The sequence below is a fragment of the Antedon bifida genome, chromosome 2 (genome assembly GCF_963402885.1).
Source record: "Antedon bifida chromosome 2, ecAntBifi1.1, whole genome shotgun sequence".
Classification (NCBI taxonomy): Eukaryota; Metazoa; Echinodermata; class Crinoidea; order Comatulida; family Antedonidae; genus Antedon; species Antedon bifida.
The window spans coordinates 8,072,489-8,082,885 of NC_136227.1; positions in this window are offsets into that span (position 1 = coordinate 8,072,489).

Sequence of the window (10,397 nt, forward strand, 5' to 3'; positions counted from 1 at the left end):
GCACTAGTCCTCAGTTGTACGCACGCGCAACAGAGATCAAATTGATACGCCCTCATCTTTCAGTATTTTTATTCACGAGGCGGGATCTCCGAAGAGATACTTTTATATATATAAACACATGAGGCAAAGAACATTAATTCTAAACCGCCCGGTGATATACTGAAATTTAATTAATTAATTTGAAACGATAAAGATGAGGAAATCTGTGAGAATGAGAAAAAGTCGCCCCAACCGAGACTCGAACTCGGACCGCCTGCTTGATATGCAGATGTCCTAACCATTAGACCACTGGGGCTTTCATGGTATTGTTCGAACTCGATTGGATAACGACTCTTTAACATTCTCGGCGTGGTACGGCGGAACAGCATTAGTCATTGATGATTATATTATATATAAATATTTATTATAATTTTATATAAACTGTTTCATATCTCAATTGGACCGTTTTAGAGGTGTTTACAACCTGTTGGTCCCATCATTCACTAAAAGTGTATTATAATGTATATTTCTTTGTATGTACATTTTAGTAAAATGTTGAAAAATAGACAAAATAAATTCTGCTATTGGTTGTATCACTGTTACATCCTACATTTTGTATTATTAATGTTCGTTTTTTTAGTTATCCGCTTGGTATACCAAGCGGATAACTCCTTGTAATTGTATGAGATCAATATTTTTTGGTTATCCGCAACTAGTAAGTTGCGGATAACCCTTGTTATTGTAAATATCTTTTTTCTTCATCTTTATTCTTCTTTCTTTCCCGGATTTTTGTGCGTCGCATATCTCTCATCCTTGTCAACATAAGATTGTATAACTTTGTCATAAGATTGACCTGTAGCTGTAGATGTGCAAGAAACTTCGTTATATGACTTTAGAGTCGCGCAGCGTAAGTTACGCGCGATTTTATGAATTTCAATGATTGGTCATAGATTATAAACCAAAAGTCATTTTATATTGACACTTGGTGAAAAATTTAAGTTAAATTAAGGGCAAACTTTCTATGGATTAAAAGTGACATGTTTCACAAGAAGTTACGCGCGCACGCGCATTTAAAAATTAAAAATGCGCAAAATTAATTTCTAATCAACTTTCTACGCTGATCATGACATTTTGAGCATGTCAAAAATTCCCACGCGCGCGAAAAAAATTACGCGTAAGGTGCGCACGGAGCATGAAAATCATGTGTTTTTCTCTTGAATTATAATTTTACAGTCTTTCCTAGTTATTTTAAAAAAGATTGACATCATTTCAAATTAAAATGACGTCATACGAACACGTTGATTTACACCATTTGCGTGCGTTTTAGTTGCAAAAGTGACAACATATTGTCAAAATTAAGCCTATTTTTAATCTATTATAGCTCCTCAGGATCATCCACGACCCCCAATTTTTTTAATTTAATATGTAAGCAGATATGTTGTAGATATGAATTCATGCCGAACCTTTACCACTCGAATGTTATGACGTCATCGTATGGCCACACGAATGTAAAATATAGGATTTTTTACTCTTTCGTTATTGCTCATCACATTCAACAAACCGCATCTCGCTTATACGTATTCCATTTCCCCCGAAATTGTAATATTGTCTACGTCAATCAACTATCTTTCGCATGAATTAAAAATATTTTAATTTTTATGACGTCATCATGTCTAAAAACGTAAATAACTTGGGTCACTTATTTTCATCTTTACAGTAAATATCAATCTGTTATAGCTCGTCAGATTAAAAAGTGATAATCATGATTAAAACGTTTTCTGGAAGCTATTGGATTGTAGATATGAATTGATGTGAATATTTTGCCAATCAGATGTTGTGACGTCATCATATGGCCAGTTGAATTCAAAAAGTCATATTTTCATCTCTTGCGTCAAAGTTCATTGCATTTAAACGAGAGCGCATCTCACTTTTACGTTCCCAAAATTCTTCAAATTTGTTTTAATGTAATTATTTAGATAATTATCTTCTAAAGTGGTTATCTTTATATGTCAATTTGATGATGTCATCGTGTTAATAATTGGATTTAAAAGATGGGTCTCGTAATTCCGTCTATGCTACACTGTATATAACATATATACAGTTTATTCTGTAAAATACTGTAATATGGTGTATGCTACATAATAGGTACAATTCAGCACTGTAAACATTTTTATTTCATGTCAAAGGATGGCATAATAATTGTCGAGGTTCATATAGTTTAAAGTACGTGCATGTTGCGTATGCGCAGATAACCCGAACTCGTCAAAGTGACGAGTTCAAATCTAGTTTTCTGTATTATTAGTTATCCGCTTGGTATACCAAGCGGATAACTCCTTGTTATTGTATGAGATCAATATTTTTTTTCTGTATTATTAGTTATCCGCTTGGTATACCAAGCGGATAACTCCTTGTAATTGTATGAGATCAATATTTTTTGGTTATCCGCAACTTAGAAGTTGCGGATAACCCTTGTGATTGTAAATATCTTTTTTTTTTTTCATCTTCTTTGTTCTTCTTTCTTTCCCGGAATTTTGTTGCATGCATATCTCTCATCCTTGTCAACATAACATTGTATAACTTTGTCAAAAGATTGACCTGTAGCTGTAGATGTGCAAGAAACTTCGTTATATGACGTTAGAGTCGCGCAGCGTAAGTTACGCGCGATTTTATGAATTTCAATGATTGATCATAGATTATAAACCAAAAGTCATTTTGTATTGACACTTGGTGAAAATTTAAGTCATATCATGGGAAAACTTTCTATGGTTTAAAAATAGCATGTTTCACAAGAAGTTACGCGCGCACGCGCATTTAAAATTTCAAAATGCGCAAAATTAATTTCTAATCAACTTTCTACGCTGATCATGACATTTTGAACATGTCAAAAATTCCCACGCGCGCGAAAAAAATTACGCGTAAGGTGCGCACGGAGCATGAAAATCATGTGTTTTTTTCTTGAATTATGATTTTACAGCCTTTCTTAGTCATTTTAAAAAAGATTTACATCATTTAAAGTTAAAATGACGTCATACGAACGCGTTGATTTAGACAATTTGCGTGCGTTTTAGTTGAAAAAGTTATAAAATATTGTCAAAATGATGCCAATTTTTAATCTATTATAGCTCCTCAGGATCATCCACGACCCCCAATTTTTTTAATTTAATATGAAAGCAGATATGTTGTAGATATGAATTCATGCAGAACCTTTACCACTCGGATGTTATGACGTCATCGTATGGCCACACGAATGTAAAATATAGGATTTTTTACTCTTTCGTTATTGCTCATCAAATTCAACAAAGCGCTTCTCGGTTATAGGTATTCCATTTCCCCCGAAATTGTAATATTGTCTACGTTAATCAACTATCTTTCGCATGAATTAAAAATATTTTAATTTTTATGACGTCATCATGTCTAAAAACGTAAATAACGTGGGTCACTTATTTTCATCTTTACAGTAAATTTCAATCTGTTATAGCTCGTCAGAATAAAAAGTGATAATCATGATTAAAACGTTTTCTGGAAGCTATTGGATTGTAGATACAAATTGATGTGAATATTTTGCCAATCAGATGTTGTGACGTCATCATATGGCCAGTTGAATTCAAAAAGTCATATTTTCATCTCTTGCGTAAAAGTTCATTGCGTTTAAACGAGAGCGCATCTCACTTTTACGTGCCCAAAATTCTTCAAATTTGTTTTAATGTAAATTTTTAGATAATTATCTTCTAAAATTGTTATCTTTATATGTCAATTTGATGACGTCATCGTGTTAAAAATTGGATTTAAAAGATGGGTCTCGTAATTTTGTCTATGCTACACTGTATATAACATATACAGTTTATTCTGTAAAATACTGTAATATGGTGTATGCTACATAATAGGTACAATTCAGCACTGTAAACATATTTATTTCATGTCATAGGATGGCATAATAATTGTCGAGGTTCATATAGTTAAGTATGTGCATGTTGCGTTTGCGCGGATAACCCGAACTCGTCAAAGTGACGAGTTCAAATCTAGTTTTCTGTATTATTCTTCTTTCCTTCCTTCCTTTTTGTGAGTCGTGTTCCTCTAAAATGTGTAAACATAACATTTCATAACTTTGACAACATATGGGCATTTACGTGAAGTTGTGCACCTCCTATTTTTGAATGACGTCATAGTTGCGCAACGTGACTTATGCGCAATTTTATGAATTTCAATGATTGATCATAGATTAAAAACCAAAAGTCATTTAGTATTGACACTTTGACAAAATTTAAGTCATATCAGGGGCAAACTTTCTACGGATTAAAAATGGCATGTTTCACAAGAAGTTACGCGCGCACGCGCATTTAAAATTTCAAAATGCGCAAAATTAATTTCTAATCAACTTTTTACGCGTTTCTTGTCATTTTGAGCATGTCAAAAATTCCCACGGGCGCGCAATTTTTTACGCGCGCGGTGCGCACATAACGTTAAAAACATATTTTTTTCTCTTGAATTATATTTTTCAAGCCTTTCCTAGTGATTTTGAAAACAATTTAGACCTTTTCCAGTTTAAATAACGCCATACGAACACGTTGAATTAGACAATTCGTGCGCGTTTTTTATGAAAAAGCTTAAAAAATCGTCAAAATTATGTCTTTTTTTAAACAGTCATAGTTTCTAAAGTAAACCGTTAACCGTTTATTTTTATTACAAAATCTAGAAGTTGATGAGTTGTAGATATCGGATCATGCATCAATAAGGCTAAAAAAACATTGTGACGTCATCGTATGGCCACACGAATGTAAAATATAGGATTTTTGTCTCTTTCGTTATTGCTCATCACATTCAATGGAGCGCATCGCGCTTATCTGTATTCCTTTTTCTCCTACATTTATATATTGTGTAGGTCAATCAACTTTCTTTAGCATGAGATAAAAATATTTTAATTTTTATGACGTCATCATGCCTAAAAATGTTAATTACGTGGGTCATTAATTTCATCTTTACAGTAAATTTTAATCTGTAATAGCTCGTAAGAATAAAATGTGATAATCACGATTAAAACGTTTTCTGGAAGCTATTGGATTGTAGATACGAATTCATGTAAACATTTTGCCAATCGGATGTTGTGACGTCATCATATGGCCAGTTGAATAAAAAAAGTCGTATTTTCATATTTTGCGTAATAGTTCATCACATTTAAAAGTGTGCGCATCTATATTTTACGTATTCAAATTTCTTCTACACGTTAATATGTTGTTCCTGAGATAATTTCCTTCTGAAATTGCTATCTAAGTGTTTCATTTTGATACCGTCGCCATGTTAAAAATTGGAATAAATGGCGGGTCCCGTAATTTCACCTATTCTACACTGTATGTAATATGTATACAGCTTATACTGTTTGCATGTATATACTATATGACACAAAATTCAGCACTAACAGCATATCATATTCTTCAGTTCTTGTCATAATGCCATAATCTTTATCTGTGTGCAATATTCCAACGTATGACGTGCACGTGGCGTTTGTCGTGGTGCGGATAACTAACTCGTCAAAGTGACGAGTTTCATGTCTAGTTTATGTGTTTGTTAATGAATCTTTTATAGTCTGTATATTATGTGTAAATGATTGGTACCCACCTGCTTATTTTGGTGCCTATTGTAAATTGTGAATTTATGTCAATAAATGTTATTATTTATTTTTTAATGTTTAAACTTTCAGAATAATGTGACGTTATTTACTTGAAGTGAGTAGTTCATGGAAAGTTATAGAATCCAACAACAATGTAGTAGTTAATGTGTTTTGTTATTCTATACTTCTTTAGCTGAGTTCATTAGCCACTGCAGTATGGGGTTCATATCTAATAATGAGTCTGGTGAGTTATGTATCAATGTCAACACTTCATCTCATCATCATGTACCCGCTAGCTAGAACAGTGTACAGTGAATTCAACAAGGATCTTATATTTCTGCCATACAATATGCAAGGTAACATTTTTGCAAAAACATATTTATTCTTTCTGACATTTGATCCAGTATTGATTTTATTCCAAGTAATTAGGAATGATTATGATGTGCACACTAGGTCTTTTGAATTTATCGGTTATAACAATACACCAGAAGTACATTATAATGTTTTATATTGACATGGCAACGCTGATGACTCATACTGGACACAGCTGTTTGTTGCTTCTCATTTATTAGTTATCCGCTTGGTATACCAAGCGGATAACTCCTTGTTATTGTATGAGATCAATATTTTTGGTTATCCGCAACTTAGAAGTTGCGGATAACCCATGTGATTGTAAATATCTTTTTTTTCATCTTCTTCTTTGTTATTCTTCTTTCTTTCCCGGATTTTTGTGCGTCGCATATCCCCTATTGCTTGTGAATATATCTTTTGTATAACTTTGTCATTATATGGACATTTACCTGAAGTTGTGCACCTCCATATTTTGAATGACGTCAGAGTTGCGCAACGTGACTTACGCGCGATTTTATGAATTTCAATGATTGATCATAGGATAAAAAATAAAAGTCATTTTGTATTGACATTTGGTGAATATTTAAGTCATATCAAGGGCAAACTTTCTATGGATTAAAAATGACATGTTTCACAAGAAGTTACGCGCGCGCGCGCATTTAAAATTTAAAAATGCGCAAAATTAATTTCTAATCAACTTTCTACGCTGATCATGACAATTTAAACATGTCAAAAATTCCCACGCGCGCGAAAAAAATTACGCGTAAGGTGCGCACGGAGCATGAAAATCATGTGTTTTTTTCTTGAATTATGATTTTACAGCCTTTCTTAGTCATTTTAAAAAAGATTTACATCATTTCAAATTAAAATGACGTCATACGAACACGTTGATTTAGACCATTTGCGCGCGTTTTAGTTGCAAAAGTGACAAAATTTTGTCAAAATTAAGCCTATTTTTAATCTATTATAGCTCCTCAGGATCATCCACGACCCCCAATTTTTTTAATTTAATATGTAAGCAGATATGTTGTAGATATGAATTCATGCAGAACCTTTACCACTCGGATGTTATGACGTCATCGTATGGCCACACGAATGTAAAATATAGGATGTTTTACTCTTTCGTTATTGCTCATCATATTAAATAGAGCGCATCTCACTTTTACGTGCCCAAAATTCTTCAAATTTGATTTAATGTAATTATTTAGATAATTATCTTCTAAAATTGTTATCTTTATATGTCAATTTGATGACGTCATCGTGTTAATAATTGGATTTAAAAGATGGGTCTCATAATTTTGTCTATGCTACACTGTATATAACATATACAGTTTATTCTGTAAAATACTGTAATATGATGTATGCTACATAATAGGTACAATTCAGCACTGTAAACATATTTATTTCATGTCATAGGATGGCATAATAATTGTCGAGGTTCATATGGTTAAGTATGTGCATGTTGCGTTTGCGCGGATAACCCGAACTCGTCAAAGTGACGAGTTCAAATCTAGTTTTCTGTATTATTCTTCTTTCCTTCCTTCCTTTTTGTGAGTCGTGTTCCTCTAAAATGTGTAAACATAACATTTCATAACTTTGACAACATATGGGCATTTACGTGAAGTTGTGCACCTCCTATTTTTGAATGACGTCATAGTTGCGCAACGTGACTTATGCGCAATTTTATGAATTTCAATGATTGATCATAGATTAAAAACCAAAAGTCATTTAGTATTGACACTTTGACAAAATTTAAGTCATATCAGGGGCAAACTTTCTACGGATTAAAAATGGCATGTTTCACAAGAAGTTACGCGCGCACGCGCATTTAAAATTTCAAAATGCGCAAAATTAATTTCTAATCAACTTTTTACGCGTTTCTTGTCATTTTGAGCATGTCAAAAATTCCCACGGGCGCGCAATTTTTTATGCGCGCGGTGCGCACATAGCGTTAAAAACATATTTTTTTCTCTTGAATTATATTTTTCAAGCCTTTCCCAGTGATTTTGAAAACAATTTAGACCTTTTCCAGTTTAAATAACGCCATACGAACACGTTGAATTAGACAATTCGTGCGCGTTTTTTATGAAAAAGCTTAAAAAATCGTCAAAATTATGTCTTTTTTTAAACAGTCATAGTTTCTAAAGTAAACCGTTAACCGTTTATTTTTATTACAAAATCTAGAAGTTGATGAGTTGTAGATATCGGATCATGCATCAATAAGGCTAAAAAAACATTGTGACGTCATCGTATGGCCACACGAATGTAAAATATAGGATTTTTGTCTCTTTCGTTATTGCTCATCACATTCAATGGAGCGCATCGCGCTTATCTGTATTCCTTTTTCTCCTACATTTATATATTGTGTAGGTCAATCAACTTTCTTTAGCATGAGATAAAAATATTTTAATTTTTATGACGTCATCATGCCTAAAAATTTTAATAACGTGGGTCATTAATTTCATCTTTACAGTAAATTTTAATCTGTAATAGCTCGTAAGAATAAAATGTGATAATCACGATTAAAACGTTTTCTGGAAGCTATTGGATTGTAGATACGAATTCATGTAAACATTTTGCCAATCGGATGTTGTGACGTCATCATATGGCCAGTTGAATAAAAAAAGTCGTATTTTCATATTTTGCGTAATAGTTCATCACATTTAAAAGGGTGCGCATCTATATTTTACGTATTCAAATTTCTTCTACACGTTAATATGTTGTTCCTGAGATAATTTCCTTCTGAAATTGCTATTTAAGTGTTTCATTTTGATACCGTCGCCATGTTAAAAATTGGAATAAATGGCGGGTCCCGTAATTTCACCTATTCTACACTGTATGTAATATGTATACAGCTTATACTGTTTGCATGTATATACTATATGACACAAAATTCAGCACTAACAGCATGTCATATTCTTCAGTTCTTGTCATAATGCCATAATCTTTATCTGTGTGCAATATTCCAACGTATGACGTGCACGTGGCGTTTGTCGTGGTGCGGATAACTAACTCGTCAAAGTGACGAGTTTCATGTCTAGTTCTTCTTTCCTTCCTTCCTTTTTGTGAGTCGCGTTCCTCTAAAATGTGTAAACATAACATTTCATAACTTTGACAACATATGGGCATTTACGTGAAGTTGTGCACCTCCTATTTTTGAATGACGTCATAGTTGCGCAACGTGACTTACGCGCAATTTTATGAATTTCAATGATTGATCATAGATTAAAAACCAAAAGTCATTTAGTATTGACACTTTGACAAAATTTAAGTCATATCAGGGGCAAACTTTCTACGGATTAAAAATGGCATGTTTCACAAGAAGTTACGCGCGCACGCGCATTTAAAATTTCAAAATGCGCAAAATTAATTTCTAATCAACTTTTTACGCGTTTCTTGTCATTTTGAGCATGTCAAAAATTCCCACGGGCGCGCAATTTTTTACGCGCGCGGTGCGCACATAGCGTTAAAAACATATTTTTTTCTCTTGAATTATATTTTTCAAGCCTTTCCTAGTGATTTTGAAAACAATTTAGACCTTTTCCAGTTTAAATAACGCCATACGAACACGTTGAATTAGACAATTCGTGCGCGTTTTTTATGAAAAAGCTTAAAAAATCGTCAAAATTATGTCTTTTTTTAAACAGTCATAGTTTCTAAAGTAAACCGTTAACCGTTTATTTTTATTACAAAATCTAGAAGTTGATGAGTTGTAGATATCGGATCATGCATCAATAAGGCTAAAAAAACATTGTGACGTCATCGTATGGCCACACGAATGTAAAATATAGGATTTTTGTCTCTTTCGTTATTGCTCATCACATTCAATGGAGCGCATCGCGCTTATCTGTATTCCTTTTTCTCTTACATTTATATATTGTGTAGGTCAATCAACTTTCTTTAGCATGAGATAAAAATATTTTAATTTTTATGACGTCATCATGCCTAAAAATTTTAATTACGTGGGTCATTAATTTCATCTTTACAGTAAATTTTAATCTGTAATAGCTCGTAAGAATAAAATGTGATAATCACGATTAAAACGTTTTCTGGAAGCTATTGGATTGTAGATACGAATTCATGTAAACATTTTGCCAATCGGATGTTGTGACGTCATCATATGGCCAGTTGAATAAAAAAAGTCGTATTTTCATATTTTGCGTAATAGTTCATCACATTTAAAAGTGTGCGCATCTATATTTTACGTACTCAAATTTCTTCTACACGTTAATATGTTGTTCCTGAGATAATTTCCTTCTGAAATTGCTATCTAAGTGTTTCATTTTGATACCGTCGCCATGTTAAAAATTGGAATAAATGGCGGGTCCCGTAATTTCACCTATTCTACACTGTATGTAATATGTATACAGCTTATACTGTTTGCATGTATATACTATATGACACAAAATTCAGCACTAACAGCATATCATATTCTTCAGTTCTTGTCATAATGCCATAATCT